Source organism: Fundulus heteroclitus, unplaced genomic scaffold, assembly GCF_011125445.2.
Source record: "Fundulus heteroclitus isolate FHET01 unplaced genomic scaffold, MU-UCD_Fhet_4.1 scaffold_148, whole genome shotgun sequence".
Taxonomy (NCBI): Eukaryota; Metazoa; Chordata; class Actinopteri; order Cyprinodontiformes; family Fundulidae; genus Fundulus; species Fundulus heteroclitus.
The window spans coordinates 112,449-129,642 of NW_023396560.1; positions in this window are offsets into that span (position 1 = coordinate 112,449).

The following is a 17,194-nucleotide window of genomic DNA, read 5'->3' on the forward strand; positions in this document are numbered from 1 at the left end:
AGCAAGGCAGACACTGAGCTACAACCGTAGTTTCCTCAAAACGAGTCTCCCATCGCGCTGGGTGAATTACATTAGACCCTATGCAGAGCTCGCTTGATAAGAAAATACTGTAGTTGATTATAAAAGTCCCGTTGATTCCACGGAATCAACAGGATCTAGCTCATGGTTGATCCGGTTGAGGGACTCCGATTTCGGCCAGCGTCTCTCAGCTGCTCCCTCCTCCCACACGCGTGGTGCATTTAGGGACCGCCAAAAAACCTTTGAATCAAGCACTCTTGAGAAACAAAAGTCAATAAATTCCGTATCTTGTGACCACCTATGACAAAACTAATATAAAATCAAGCCACTAAAAAACATCTGTAAGGAAAAGTCCCAATTTTTGTCTTGAAAATTGGAAATAGCTTAAAAATGAATAAAAATAAATGTGCCTTACAGATTTTATCTATTGACATCAATTTATATTAGTTTATCTTAGCTGGTCACAAGATAATACATTTATTGATTTTTATTTCTCAAGAGAGCTTGGTTCAAAAGTTTTTTGACAGTCCCTAAATGCACCACCGCGTGTGGGAGGAGGGAGCAGCTGAGAGACGCTGGCCGAAATCGGAGTCCCTCAATCGGATTAACCATGAGCTAGATCCTGATGACTCCGTGGAGCTTGAATGTCCAATATCCAAATTCAAACCAACTTCACAGCGGTGCTGGATCATGCTTAAAGACGCAGCGTGAACCCCAAGTGTTGCAGCTGAGGGGAAATGTTGGCTCGGCTTGATGAAACTCCGCCTCCTTCACAAATTAGACCAACATGGATAGAATAATGATAATCTGTAGTGCTTTTTATTGCCAGGATGTGAATCTGATAATTCATATTGTGCCTTTTATAATCAACTACAGTATTTTCTTATCAAGCGAGCTCTGCATAGGGTCTAATGTAATTCACCCAGCGCGATGGGAGACTCGTTTTGAGGAAACTATGGTTGTAGCTCAGTGTCTCCCTTGCTGTGGTTGCGGAGAGGTGTCTGTTTTGTAGAAGAAATCATCCGCCGATGAGTTACTGATCTGGAAAAACCGAATCTGAAACCATAAAAAAAACATTCAGATCCCAAATGTACAGCGTTCTAATTCTTCCAGTCTATTAGCAGCTTTCCTTAAGAGGTTGGACACTGAACGTCTGACTGCTGAGTTTGACATTACTTAAGCTTTAGTGCGGGGAAAAGCCATGTAGATTTGACCGATGCAGTAAAATGCTAACCAACCAATGGGAAGAAGTTGAGCCCTTAAGACACAGCCCCTCCTCATTTGCATAATGAGGCAGAAATGCATACAGAAATGTAAAAAGGACAGGCAGAAATGTAAAAAGGACAGGCAGAAATAAATAGCATCACAGAAATATATAGGGTAAAAAAATACAAAGGAAGAATAAAACAGACAAAAATATTATAACATGCACATAAATAAATACTTAAAAATATAAGTAATTAATAAATAAAGTTGAAGATTATAACGCACAATAAATAAATAAGGTAATTATTACAAAGGCAAATAAATAAATAAGCTAATTAAATGAGATATATACATTTATGTCTCACTGTATAATTTAATTTCTACCTACATTTATTAATTTGGTGGCAATTAATTGTATACTTATTTATTTATTGAGCATTTATTTATTTCTGTATTTATTTTTAGATATGGAAGACTTGGTCCTCCATAGACTTTGCTGCATTGACACTGAAATAAATAGACAGGTTGTACCAAATTAAAACTTGGTTCTTAAACATATTTACATGAACTGGGGAATCCATGCATTGTTATTTTACTTTAGAGTTTCAGTTTTATTTTTATTTGTCTTTATCTTTGCATTTCCTAGTTCTCTTGTTTTTTTTTTTTCATTTTAACTCGAAACCCTAATATCAATTGTCATGTTCGGCTTTAAATGTTTGGCCCACATGCAGAAACACTCAGGGGAAACAGGTCAGATCACAAGAGTTTTATTTAACAGAAACGCGGGATCACGAGGAAGATCTGTCGCCGCAGATCGGGGAGCAGCGGGGAACCAAAGCCTGGAGACAGGGTCAGTCTGAAGGAGAGGAAGACACGGTTAATTGGGGGATAAGCTAAGGTAACTCTACGGGGAATCGTAAGCTTACCACAGAGCACGGGAACCGAGGTAGTGGTGTTGACTCAGCCCGGCCTGCGGATGTAGTGACAGGGGTCCGGGAGAACTGTGAGCGGAGGCGGGTCCAGGGATCCGGAATGAACAGAGGAAGGAACCAGGAGAGTCCGAGGTGACCAGGGTGAATCCGGGGAGGGGAAACTCGCACCCAACTTGGTACCACCAAGGGAGTTTGAGGAGGAGATCGCCAGAGCAGAATCTGAGCGGTTGTGGATTCGGGAGCCTGGTCCTCACAGCGCAGAGTCACACGAGAGAAAGGTTCCAAAGACACGAGTGCACTGGAGAGAACACAGGAAACAAGGATTAGATCCAAAAACGGGGATCGAAAAACTCACGGGTCTGAAGCTCAGGTGGAGGTTTCTGGCCTTTAGGCATACCGCGACAAGGTAACACTCTGGCATCCTCCCTTCTTCTTCTTCTTGATTTTTTATTGGCGGTTGGCAAAACACGTTTAGGTGAGCATTACCGCCACCAACTGGTATGGAGTGTGGACCGCATGACAAAAAAACAAAAAAACAAAAAACAAAAAAAAAACTATATCCTATTATACAACCCACTCTGTTTCAAAAAATCAAATATGACCTGGTATCCTCTGCTTCCTGATTCCTTTCGCAGTAAATCAACAATATCAAGTTTAATTTTCATGTTACTAAGTTTACTTGTCAACTTGTTTCTCTGAATCCAATATTTATTACAATTCAAAATGACATGTTCCACAGTCTCATCTTCCCCACAGTCACATTTCCCTGTCTGATGTTTCCCTATCAAAAATAATGATCTATTCAATCCAGTGTGTCCCATTCTAAGCCGTGAAATAATTATCTCTTCCCTCCTGTTCCTTTCTGTTATTCTCATTTGTCCAATTCTCTTTTGTATTTTGGCATCCTCCCTTCTTCTTCTTCTTTATGGTTTTTTCTGGCGGTTGGCACGCAACGAAACGGTGCATTACCGCCACCAACTAGTTTGGAGTGTGGATCAGAATGACTTATAATACCTAAAATAAATTAAACCAAACTACCAAAAAAAAAAAAAAAAAAAAAAAAAAAAATCCTATCAATTAAATTACTTAGTCTAAGATAATGAAACATAATCCCATAACACTCATCTCTTGAATTACTTCTAAGCATTTCTATTAAATCAAATTTTATTCTTTTCCTTTTTAAATTTTTAACCATTTCCCTTCTTTCTTCTTCATATTTCTTACAGTATATCATAATATGCTCAACTGTTTCTTGTTCCCCACAATACTCACATCTTCCAGTGTTATGCTTCCCTATTTTGAATAATGTTCCATTTAATCCAGTGTGCCCAAATCTAAGTCTTGATATGATTGTTTCTTCCCTTCTGCTCCTCCCTGCACAACTCATTTCTCCCACTCTCCTCTGAATCATGTACAGCCACCGTCCTTTCCTCTCTTCCTCCCATTGCTTTTGCCACCTTTCCTTCATCTTCTGTTTAATAATGCTCTTTACTTCCATCTTACTAACTTTAATTGAGATATCAATGTTTTCTCTAATTGTAGCCTCCTTTGCAACCTTATCTGCCTTTTCATTTCCTTTTATTCCCATATGTGCCGGTACCCACAAAAATATAACTGTAATTCCCATCATTTGAATTCTGAACAATGTTTGCTGGATTTCTATTAAAATATCTGGTCTACTATCTGAATGACTTCTCTGTAAACTGATTAATGATGAAGATGAATCTGAACAAATTATTACTCTCATTGGTCTTATTTCCTCTACCCATTGTACTGCCAACAGAATTGCTACCATTTCTCCTGTGTATACTGATATGTTTTCACTGATCCTCTTTCCTATTGTAATTTTAAACTCTGGAACAATAACTGATACTCCTATCTTATTAACTAAACTTTTTGATGCATCTGTGTATATCTGAATGAAACTATAATAACTGTTAATATATTTCTGTATTGTATCTGAATTCAAAATAAACTCCCTATCTTTGTTTTTCTTTTTTAATAATTTAAAATCTACTTTTGCTTCAGGTACTATCCAAGGTGGAACTGCTGGCATTGGTACTGTCGGACTGAAAATTAAATCAACTAATTCTAACTCTGTTGCTTTTTGTTTAACTGTCCATCCAAAGCTATTTTTCTCCCTTTTCTCCATTTCCCAACAAGACTTTAAAGTGCTTTGTGCTGGATGATTATCACTATGACCCTTTAAATTAGCCCAATAATTCAGAGACAACTGAGTTCTTCTCAGCTCTAATGGCATTTCTCCCATTTCCACCTGGAGTGCTGCTGTTGGAGTTGTTTTAAATGCCCCTGTACATAATCTCAAAGCCTGAAACTGGATGTTATCTAACTTTTTTAAAGATGAACTCGATGCAGATCCATACACCACACAACCATAATCCAATACTGACCTAATTAATCCGCAGTAAATGGCCTTCAATGCTTTTCTATCAGCCCCCCAATCACTTCCCACCAAACATCTCATAACATTTAACACCTTCCTACATTTGTCCTGTATTTTCTGTATATGTACACTCCATGTTATCCCCTCGTCAAACCATAACCCCAAAAACTTAAAGTGTTTTACTCTTTCTAATTCTTGATTATACATTTTTAGTTTTATCTCTGTACTAATTCTTTTCTTTGTAAAAAACATTGTCTTTGTCTTATCTGCTGAGAATTTGAAACCCCATTTATATGACCACTGTTCTATTTCTGTTATTGCATCCTGTAACTTTTTAATAATACATTTCAAATTTTTCCCCCTCTTCCAAATTGCCCCATCATCCGCAAAAAGAGAAAACTCCATCCTATTCCCTATTTCCTTGAAAACATCATTAATTAATATAGAGAATAATAAAGGACTCACTATACTCCCTTGAGGTGTTCCGTTCTCTACCCTATATTTCCTCGAATAATTCTTCCCTATTCTAACTTGTATTAATCTCCCTTGTAAAAAATCCTTAATCCATCTAAATATTCGTCCTTTAATTCCTAATTGACACAGTCTAATTAACAATCCTTCTCTCCACATCATATCATACGCCTTCTCTATGTCAAAGAAGACAGCCACCACACTTTCTTTGTTAACCTGTGCTTTTCTAATTTCATGTTCTAAACATACAGCTGGATCCATTGTATTTCTCCCTTTCCTAAAACCACTTTGGTATTTAGCTATATATCCTTTCTTTTCCATATAATATGTTAGCCTTTCATTTATCATTTTCTCCATTATCTTACATATGTTAGATGTTAAAGCAATTGGTCTATAATTTCCTGGATTAGTACAATCTTTTCCTGGTTTGCGTATTGGCACCACCACAGCCTCCTTCCAGCTCTGTGGCAGTTTCCCATCCTCCCATACTTTATTATATAATTATAGTAATACTTCCTTTGATTTTTCATTGAGTTGATTTATCATTACATAACAAATCTAATCCTTTCCTGGTGCTGACGTCTTAGATTTCTGGATAGCACGTTTTAGTTCTGTCATTGTAAAAGGTTTGTTTAATAAATCATTATAATTTTCTTCTTGTTGTAACTCTTCATTCTCCCTTACAGTTTTTTCTCTCCCTCTTTTTCCTTCTTCACTAATATTATCTGAGCTGTGAATTTTTACAAAAGTTTTAGCCAGCATCTCTGCCTTCTCCTCATCTCTCACTGCTATTATTTGTCCATCTTTTAAAACTGGGTATCCATACTCTCGTTTTATACCATTCATTCTTTTTATCATACCCCAAACTTTACCAATCTCTGTCTCTCTTCCTACTGAACAACAAAACTTCCTCCAGTATTCTCTCTTTGCACTTTTTATAATTCTCCTTACATTTGCTTGAGATTTTTTATAATTAATAAAATTCTCAAAACAATGATTTCTTTTTACCAATTTAAAAGCTTTATTTCGAGATTTTATCGCTTTTTCACATTCCTTTGTCCACCATGGAACAATCTTATTTTTACGCTTTCCTTCCTTCTTTTTTATTGACTTTTCTGCAGCCTGTAGAATAACTTTACAAATTAAAATATTTAAATTTTCAACATCTTCATTTCTATCAATTTTTTCAATTTCTTGTTCGCTAATATTTCTAAATTTATCCCAGTCAGCACTACTAAATGACCATTTCTGCAATCCTACTTTTTCATATTCTTCTACATTCAATCCTACTACTGTTATGATTGGATAATGGTCACTTCCTACTGTTGTTCCTCTGACTACTTCCCATGTACAAATGCCTGCTAATGAATCTGAAACCAATGTGAGATCTAGTGCTGTTTCTGTACCCGTTCTGATATTTAATCTTGTTCCTCTTCCATCATTTAAACACACTAAATTTGTCATATCCATCACCTCCTCAATCACCATCCCATTAGCATCATTACTGTTACCCCATAATGAGCTATGTGCATTAAAATCCCCACACCAAATCACCTTCCCTACTAACTGTACCACTAGTTCCTCTAGCAACTCTAAAGACAATTTTTTACATGGATTATAAAAGTTAACAACTTTAATATTTCCTTCTTTAGTCCATACTTCAGTTATTAAATATTCTAACTCTTTCCCTTTTCCTATAACTCTATATTGCATTCCTTGTTTAATAAATATTATACATCCTCCTCCACTACCCTCCCCCCTATCTCTACGAATACTATCGTACCCTTTAATAACAAATTCTAATTCTGATTTAAGCCAAGTTTCTTGAACACATATGATATCTGGTTTATTTTTTAAATCTCTAATAAATCCTTTAAACTCCTGCCCATTTGCTATTAAGCTTCTTGCATTCCATTGTAAAATAATCAGTTTGCCTTATCACTTGCTCCTCCTGCTTTCCCATCTGATTCAAGTCTTGTTTTAATTTGCTCCCAAGATATATCTTTTATGCCCAAAAACTTCTCAGCTCCCTTAACTATTATTTTAATTTTCTCAGTTTTATGTTTAACTTGATCCGTACAGTTGATCACGTATGCCATAAACAAAATAATCTTATCCACTGACAGTCCTGGATTTGCTTTCTCTGTTTGACCTGGTTCTTTTCTCGACACCTGTATAACATTGTCAGTTTCCACTCTTCCTTTTTGTCCTTGTACTGTCTTCACTGCTTCTGCATAACTTATGTTGTTAACTGTTTTAACCTGTTGTATTTTTACCACATCCTCCATACGTTACCCTGTGTTGGCCACCACAATTGCAACATTTATCCTGCACCTTTTCCTTACAATCCTCCACCCTATGTTCATCTCCACATTTAGGACATCTCTGTTTCCCTTTGCAAGCCACTGCTATATGTCCATATCTCTGGCATTTGTAGCATCGTAGTGGTGGGGGGATGTATGGCCTAACTGGAAAAATCATGCATCCTATTTTCACTTTTTCTGGCAACACTGACTCCTGAAACTCCAGAAGAAGCGACAAGCTCTCAACTCTTTCATCATTTACTGTTCTCATAAGTCTTTTAATTCTGCTCACCTCACCTCCATTTATACTTCGTTTAAGTTTGTCCAAGTCTTCCTCCACTGGTATCCCTGTTATCACCCCCCTTGTGACTTTACTTTCACCCACAATCTTTCTCTCACTAATTATTTTCTTACACACACTTTCAACTTCCCATGCTTTGTTTTTCTGTTCCTCCGTTTTGCACACTATCAACAGGCTTCCATCTCTCAAAATCCTCGCCATTTCCACATCTCCCAGCTTCTTTTTTAACTCCCTGGATACTGCTATAGGGCTTAAACTGATATGCTCATCTTCTTTCCTAAATTTCAGGATGATTTTAACTTCCTTTTTCCCAGCCTTTTTCCGCACAAACCCACTAGCTTCATCAGAACTGCTCTCTTCCAAACTCCTTTTACTTCCTTGACTCGTCATCCACCCTCCTTCTGCTCTATTCACCTCAATTCCTCCTCTCCTATTAGCCACTGGAGTCCAGTCGCCATAATCCATTTCCCCATCTTCCTCTACTTCCTGAGTAGCCATTCTGACCCATTCACAAACCAGCTTATGCCAACCGCCGATGAGCTGTCCTCCTCCCTACCCGTAGCTCTGCGGCATCTCCTGGTTTCACGTAGCGCCGACCACCTTTTGCGTTCACAACTCCCAGCTCCGACCGCAACTCCAACACAACTCAAAACCACCGCGCTCAGTTGTCCCTTCCGTCAACGCCCCCAACGCAATGCTTTGCGCTGCAAGTCAACTAGCTGATCTCATCCGCCAAGCAGTCTGCTGCTGCGGCCAGTATTTTCCTCCAGCGAGGCTGCGCGGGTTGCCCAGTAAGTTTGAAATTATGACTTGGTATCTCATAATTATGACATTTTATCTCATAATTATGACTTTTTTATCTCATAATTATGACTTTTTTTATCTCATAATTATGACTTAGTATCTCATAATAATGACTTAGTATCTCATAATTATGACTTTTTATCTCATAATTATGACTTTTTTATCTCATAATTATGACTTTTTTATCTCATAATTATGACTTAGTATCTCATAATAATGACTTAGTATCTCATAATTATGACTTTTTATCTCATAATTATGACTTAGTATCTCATAATTATGACTTAATATCTCATAATTATGACTTTTCTATCTCATAATTATGACTTAGTATCTCATAATTATGACTTTTCTATCTCATAATTATGACTTTTTATCTCATAATTATGACTTAGTATCTCATAATTATGACTTTTCTATCTCATAATTATGACTTTTTAACTCATAATTATGACTTTTTATCTCATAATTATGACTTAGTATCTCATAATTATGACTTTTTATCTCATAATTATGACTTTTTATCTCATAATTATGACTTAGTATCTCATAATTATGACTTTTTATGTTATAATTATGACTTTTTATCTCATAATTATGACTTAGTATCTCATAATTATGACTTTTTTATCTCATAATTATGACTTTTTTATCTCATAATTATGACTTTTTATCTCATAATTATGACTTTTTATCTCATAATTATGACTTAGTATCTCATAATTATGACTTTTTATCTTATAATTATGACTTTTTATCTCATAATTATGACTTAGTATCTCATAATTATGACTTTTTTATCTCATAATTATGACTTTTTTATCTCATAATTATGACTTAGTATCTCATAATAATGACTTAGTATCTCATAATTATGACTTTTTATCTCATAATTATGACTTATTATCTCATAATTATGACTTAATATCTCATAATTATGACTTTTCTATCTCATAATTATGACATTTATCTCATAATTATGACTTTTTAACTCATAATTATAACTTTTTTGTCTTATAATTATGACTTAGTATCTCATAATTATGACTTTTTATCTCATAATTATGACTTTTTATCTCATAATTATGACTTTCTATGTGCCATTTTTTATTTTCATGTGGCGGAAACGGGCTTCCATACTTTTGCTACAGTTTTCTAGCACTCTTGAAACTACGGAAAGCGCCGAGGGTAAAAGAAACACAGTCCGGAGAGCGCGGCGGGGGGAAAAACATTAGGGAACAGTATGTGTGTTTTGGCACGACGCGCGATTAACGCCGACAAAAAAATTGTCGCCGTTAAAATGGGTTTGCGTTAACGCCATTAATAACGCGTTTAACTGACAGCACTAATATATATATATATATATATATATATATATATATATATATATATATATATATATATATATATATATAAATGTCTGTATATCTGGAGCGTGTAACAAATCTGGAGCATGTAACAAAAGTAATTTCCCTCTGGGATTATTAAAGTATCTCTGATTCTGATATATTTCTATTACTTGAGAAGTTACACTTTTAATGTTAAAGACATCTTTGTTTAGAAATCTTAGTTCAAACATCAACACTTTGTCACTAACACATTTACACATTCTGAAGACTGTTCACAAATTTCTTTAATGTTTCAAACATAAGAATTACAGCATGGCAAAATTACTAATAAAGTAACAGAATTACCAACATTTATTTATAGATTTTTACTTTCTCTTTTCCAATTGCTTATAAATTCTCTTTTTGTCTATATTTTATTGCCACATGGGTATTTAAGTTTAAGCTGGGAAACCAGAAAAAAATGAAGTGGACCCCTAAACACTGAGTAGCAGACTATGAATAAGCTCAGTTCTTTGTAGTTATCACTCACAAAAACAACAGGTCATTTTCCATGGTTATAATTCTGGCTGAGAGATAATATAACTTTAGCTGCCTTAGTTCTGACCTTAGTTCTTTCTGGAAAGTGTTATAGAAGCCGTCTGTGTCTCATTTATCCTATTTTCTTCCACGGTCTGGTTGAATACTCGATTCTGATTGGCTGAAGGGTGTCTGGTAAAAAGTGCTATAGAACACCTAAAAATATTTCTAGTCAAATAGCCTGATTGTTCTAAATTACAGGGCTGGCTCAAACGTTAGCTCACAAACGTTAGCAAGAGAGCTGATGCTGTTTACCTTGGCAACGCGTCACGACGAGAGATATTAAATATTTCTCTCAGCCACTTCTTGTGAAAAACTTACGATTTTAATGGTGAAAAAAAGTGTTAATATTTCTATGTATTACTTCTTTCGTAAGAGACCACCGTATAAGCTGGATAATGCCAGACCAGCTGTCCATTATCAGAAAATAATGGACTTCGCAGAAGCATCCATCCAACTCGAAGCGGAGGACGGTTCACGCCTTCATCAGTTTCTGATAATAGACAGCTAGTCGGGCATTATCCCATACACAACACTTTACACATTTCTTTTTCAGATGTGTTTGGTGTTTTGATATGCTGGATTTGTCGTGTTTTTCATAATGCAAAAAATAAATAAATAACTTAGATCTTCAACAGGCGTAATCTTACATCTTGTGAAGTACATATCCAACTGATGTTTAACCATTGTGAAATAGAAAATGTATGATAAGAAAAATCATAATCATCACCTTCAAAACCCAGTTTAGAGTCCTTAAAACCCTAAAAGTCTTGCTGAAGTATTTAAGAAAAGCTCAAGGACCTTGCAACATTTGCATACTTTTAGAGCACGGATTAAGGGTAGTCTGGGCCCCTGGGCAAAGAATTCGGCATGCCCCCCCAAAAGAAAAAAAAGTTTACAAACCATGCTATTGTGGATTGTGAATAAATTGAAGCGGTTTGTTGCTTTACGTCTTTCCGGACAATTATAGCTAGCCTGGTCGTGGCACATTAAGCCACTCGTGTCGCAACGGAGTAGCCAGAGTTCAATTAAACCTAGCAGAAATACTAGGTGCAGCTATATGCACACAATCTCAAATGATGGGAATTCAAAAATGCAAAGATAATTAAATTGTTGAAACTAAACGCAATCAGAAACAGTCAATATGTTCAATGAAATTAACAACTTGCTAAGGTTTAGACTGAGTGAGAGAGTGGAGGAGAGGCAGCCACTATCTACTACAAAAAATGCATGCTGTGTGCATGTGTGTGACAGAGGCATGGAGCGGAAGACAGAGATGAGGGAAGATAGTGAGTTGGCTAAATTAAAAATGCTGTGTTAATTGCAGTATAAAATTACGTTTTATCATTGTAAATACATATTAAGTGTGAGTGTTTTACAGCAGGCTTATGAAACATGTTAGGTCCAAATTGTGAGGAAATAAGGAAAAAAACATTGAATAAGCTGAAAAAAACATGTTTTCCAATAAACATAATACATAATATCAGGGTTACAAACACACATATGCAGCCACAGCTACTACAATAAAACTACTTGTTGTTTCATCATCTGTCTCCAAATTAAAATTGTGCTACTGGGTAGAATTTGCTTGTAATTCGGATCTGTATGAAACAGCACTCTTGCATTCATGCCAGAGTTTACAACCGTTGCTCTCTCTTTACTCCAATTTATTACACATCGCACTTGGTAGAGCACTTTTTTCTCCCCCTTTTTTAGCCCCGGTTGTTACTATGGTAAAACACAGGTCTCATTTTACAATTAACACATCACAAGTGACACATTTGTTATTTGAAGTCTTGTCATTGACGACATGTCTGAGATCCATGCTGAGATCCGTGCAGTTACAATTAGCGATGACACTACATGTGGATCAAGCTAGAGTCCACCTCTTTTAAGCATTCTAGCTGGGATCCATGTGGGGCCCGCTAAAAGCACCCTTACCCGGGGCATGTGGTAAGTCAGAGGCCCCTGGTAGGGGCCCTCAAAATCAGTCAGAGTCCCACCACACCATCCATTGTCATAATGCAAAAGCAGGGCTAGGGGCCCTGGTAGTCATAGGGCCTGCTGAAAATATCCTCCACCCCTCGTCCATTTTCATAAGGGGCCCAAAAGCAGGGCAAGGGCCCTTCCACATCCACTCTTACCAAGGTCCCAGGGTGAGGGTGCTTTCATCAGGGCCCATGGCTGACTAGCAGGAGCAGCTGTGGAGCCCGCTAAAAGCACCCTAAGGGCCTGTGGTTAGTCAGAGGGCCCTGGTAGGAAGTACCCCCCACCCCAACCCTCAAAGGCAAGGCAAGGCAAGGCAAATTTATTTATATAGCACAATTCAGTACAAAGACAATGCAAAGTGCTTTACATGATTAAAATATAGCAAAATAAAACAGAATAAGAGCAAGTAGGAATAAAATATAGAAAGAAAATAGAGCAAAAAAGTGGTGATTCAGTTAACTAGGACAGTTGAAGGCAATTTTAAACAAATGTGTTTTTAATCTTGATTTAAAAGAACTCAGGCTTTCCGCACTTTTACAGTTTTCTGGAAGTTTGTTCCAGATAATTGGAGCATAGGAACTAAATGCTGCTTCTCCGTGTTTAGTTCTGGTTCTAGGTATGCAGAGTAGGCTGGAGCCAGAAGACCTTAATGGTCTGGATGGTTTATACGCTGATAACAAGTCTGTGATGTATTTAGGAGCTAAGCCATTTAAGGATTTATAGACTAACAGAAGTATTTTAAAGTCTATTCTCTGAGATATAGGGAGCCAGTGTAAGGACTTTAGAACTGGGGTTATGTGCTCTACTTTCTTAGTCTTAGTGAGGACGCGGGCAGCAGCGTTCTGGATCAGCTGCAGCTGTCTGATCCACTTTTTAGGCAGACCTGTAAAAACACCGTTGCAGTAATCAATTCGACTAAAAATAAACGCATGGATTAGTTTTTCTAGATCCTGCTGAGACATCAGTCCTTTAATCCTAGAAATGTTCTTCAAGTGATAGAAAGCCGACCTTGTAACTGTCTTTAGATGCTTTTGAAGGTTCAGGTCTGAGTCCATCACTACACCCAGGTTGCGGGCCTGATTAGTGGTTTTTAGCTGAAGCGACTGAAGCTGTGTGCTAACTTTTGATCTTTCCTCTATTGGTCCAAATATTATTACTTCAGTTTTGTTTTTATTCAATTGGAGAAAATTTTGGCACATCCACGTATTGATTTCTTCTAGGCATTTACTCAGTGCCTGAACTGGTTCATAGTCACCTGGTGACATGGTGATGTAAAGCTGTGTGTCGTCTGCATAGTTATGGTAGCTGATGTTGTTATTTTTTATTATCTGGGCTAGAGGGAGCATGTAGATATTGAAGAGGAGGGGACCCAGAATGGACCCTTGGGGAACCCCAAATGGGATTTTTGTCATCTGTGATGTAAAGTTACCTACTGATACAAAAAAGTCCCTGTTCTTTAAGTAGGATTTAAACCAGTTGAGTGCTGTACCAGAGAGGCCGACCCAGTTCTCCAGGCGCTCTAACAGAATGGAGTGATCAACAGTATCAAATGCTGCACTGAGATCCAATAGAACCAGCACGGTGGTTCTTCCACAGTCTGTATTTATATGGATGTCATTAAACACCTTGATCAGGGCGGTCTCTGTACTGTGGTGAGCACGGAAACCTGACTGGAAAACGTCAAATCGGCTGGTCGTTGTTAAGAAGGTGTTTAATTGTTGAAATACAGCTTTTTCAATAATCTTACTGATATAGGGGAGGTTTGAGATGGGCCTGTAGTTCTGGAGTAGAAGTTTGTCTAAATTATTCTTTTTCAGCAGTGGTTTGATAATTGCTGTTTTTAGGGACTGGGGAAAAACACCTGACAGGAGGGACGTGTTTATTATCTGAGTCAAATCAGACGCTATGACAGGTAAAACTTTTTTAAAGAAAGCTGTGGGGAGAACATCAAGACAGCATGAAGAGGAACTTAGCTGCTGAATGATCTGCTCTAAGCTTTTGTAGTTTATTTGGCTGAATTGGGACATTTTGTCAGGATAAGTTCCAGCTGAGTACCGCTTTGGTTCTGGAGCTGGTGTGGATGTACAAACTGATCCTCTAATTTTTAGGATTTTCTCAGTAAAGAAGTTAGCAAATTCGTTGCAGGCCCTGGTGGAGTGGAGTTCTGAAGCCACGGACACAGGAGGATTTGTTAATCTGTCGACTGTGGCAAATAAGACACGAGCGTTATTAATGTTTTTCTTAATGATCTCAGAGAAGAAAGATTCTCTTGCATTTTTCAGTTGTAAGTTATATCTGTAAAGTCTCTCTTTATAGATGTCATAGTGAACCAGGAGTCTATTCTTTCTCCACCTGCGTTCAGCTTTGCGACATTCCCTTTTTTCACTTCTAACTGATGGAGCATTTCTCCAAGGAGATTTTTTCTTCCCGTAAAAAACCTTCACTTTAACTGGAGCAATGCAGTCAATGATGTCTGAGACTTTAGACTGAAAGTTATCTACTAGCTCATCTACTGAGTTGCAGCCCAAGGTTGAGGTAGCAGAGTAAGCTTGAATAAAATTTTCTGTGGCATTGTCCTTAAAGGTGCGTTTTCTTACGATGTCCCTTTGGCTAAATGAGTCACTGGAAATGATACATTCAAAGGTAACGGAGAAGTGATCGGATAAGGCAACATCAGTTACATTGACCTGTGAAATGTTTAGACCTTTAGTGATGATTAAGTCTAAAATATGCCCCTGCTTGTGTGTTGGCTGTTTAACATGCTGAGTTAAACCAAAGTTTCTAAGTGTGTCACACAGTTCTTTTGCACTTCTGTCTTCAGGGTTGTCAACGTGAAAGTTGAAGTCTCCAACAATAATTAAAAAGTCATAATCAACACATATCACAGACAAGAGGTCACTGAAATCATTAAAAAAGTTTGATGTGGACTTAGGAGGCCTGTAAAGATTCAGAAACATAGTTCGTACCGGGCTCTTTACCTGGAGAGCCAAATGTTCAAAAGAGTCAAATTTTCCCAAAAACACCTTTTTACACTTTAGTGAATCATTAAACAATGTTGCTACTCCTCCACCTTTCCTTTGCTGTCTGCTCTCACAAAGGAAATTGTAGTTTGGAGGAGTCGACTCCAGCAGAATAGCTGCTTCATTAGATTCATGTAACCATGTTTCTGTTAAAAACATTACATCGAGATTATTGTCAATAATGAAGTCATTAATTAGAAGGGATTTTCCTGACAGAGATCTAATGTTTAATAAACCCAGTTTATATGATTTGGTGGTTGATGGTGTCTTTGTGGCAGGTTGCATCTGACAGTTTATGACTTTTAAGTACGACTGATTATTCCTGTCTGTTTTCCTTTTGCTTTTCTTATTTCTGCCACGTATCATAACAGATATTCCATGTTCTCCGTCAGGAGGCCCAGGCTTATGCTGGTAGCGGTCTTGACTGATAAACGTACAGCCAGGGCCTGCTGTATATCACAAGGACGTTATCCGAAGGTCTTCAGGACAGGCATGTTCTGTGATATGTAGAGGAGGAGGAGGATCTGGACCTCTGCGTCCTTTGGAAGATGCTGATTTAGTCACAGAACTGTGGTTTTCAGAATTAATATGTGGAGAGGATGTCAACCGTAGACCAATCTTAAGGACTTTGTTCATGGTGTGAGAAAAATCCAGGAAAGGAACCTCTGGGCTTTGTGGAGAAGAAGGCGAGGCGGGTGTAGTCTGGATCGGTGTTTGTGACGATGGCGATTCTTGGTCCTCTCTTTGTCCTGCTGAGATCTGGGATGAATCGTCCTGTAGCTCTGATGTAGCCTCTTTCTGTGTCATCTTTCTGGCCATCTTTATCTTGGCTTGTTCGGGCTGCACTGGGCTTATCATTTGTTTAGGCACTGGATGTTCTTTGTTTTGGGACAAAGCTGATGCTGTATGGTTTACAGAATAGAAGATGTTTGAAATCAGTCGTTTTGCACCTGACCTATTTAGAGAGAAGCCATCTCTGTTGAACAGATGTCTTCTTTCCCAGAAGATGTTAAAGTTGTCTATGAAGGTTACAGTTGTTTCTTTGCATGTTTTTTCCAGCCATTTGTTTAGCATCAGAATTCGGGAAAAAATCTCGTCTCCACAAGCCACGGGCGGGAAAGGGCCGCTGAGAAGCACCTTGACATTTTTGCCATGAACTAAGTTCAACAGACGAATGTAATCCTCTTTCAATACTTCTGATTTTCTTATCCGGGTGACGTCGCCCAGGGCTTCAGCTTGTATTATGAGTTTTTCCAAGGTCGGGCGCTCTTTCAAGATCCTTGGAAGGCTGTCTAATAAATCAGACACCAGGCCATAGTTCGAATTGTTATAAATTAACACCTCTGTGTTTTTCTTGTTACAGAAATGTTTAATCCCACATACAGACCCACTGCATAAAATCAGGGTCCTTGGCCCCGTGGCATGTCTTTTCTCTGATGTATTAGAGCGAAAGTCGTTGACGTACCTCTGAGTGTTGTCATGATTCTCCTGGGTCACATTTTGGAGCGGAGCGAATCTGTTTCGTAAAGGAATTCCAGCATTTCCAGCAGGTTTACTCCTATCATTTGTTGTGGGAACAGCCCGCTGTTGTTTCACTTGTCCTGGGACATCTCTCTGTAGTCTCGGCCAGTTTTCTTTGTCTAGGCGTGGGGTTCGTTGATCCTTTGGTCTTGCACCCTGAGTGATCCAGGGATTCTCATTTTCCTCAGGGATCTGTTTGTTCAGAGAGTTGCTGGGCTGGTGGTCCCCGTTTGGAGTCGCAGGCAGGGTTGTTTCATTTCCATACGCGCCGTTTACATCATAATTCAGTTCGAGTCGGCA